The 236-nt window shown below is 33.5% G+C and overlaps 1 long non-coding RNA gene across 1 annotated transcript in view; it reads left to right on the plus strand.

Annotated features, from left to right (window-relative positions):
• Positions 1-236, plus strand: part of LOC113473228 — a 930-nt gene extending 694 nt beyond the window's left edge. Inside the window, exon 2 of the long non-coding RNA XR_003395261.1 lies at positions 202-236. This is a non-coding gene — a long non-coding RNA (uncharacterized LOC113473228). The remainder of the gene's footprint in view (positions 1-201) is intronic.

A 236-nucleotide genomic window follows, 5' to 3' on the forward strand; every position in this document is an offset into this window, starting at 1 on the left:
AATGCGTTAGGGGTTAATCCCTCCCCTTGGTTAGGATTTCAAATTTTAGGTAGGTACCTAGTTATTTATCATTTTGTAATTTTGTTTTGTTTATTTGTAAATATTGTTAAATCCTAATAAAGAGTTGTATAATAATAATATAGGTATTCTATTCTAATTCTATAGTTTACTAACGACCATGAACTTCGATTGTGTTCACAGTACCCCCACCACGGTATCCGCGAGCAACACTCCCA

This window comes from Diaphorina citri, unplaced genomic scaffold, assembly GCF_000475195.1.
Source record: "Diaphorina citri unplaced genomic scaffold, Diaci psyllid genome assembly version 1.1 scaffold19855, whole genome shotgun sequence".
Taxonomy (NCBI): domain Eukaryota; kingdom Metazoa; phylum Arthropoda; class Insecta; order Hemiptera; family Psyllidae; genus Diaphorina; species Diaphorina citri.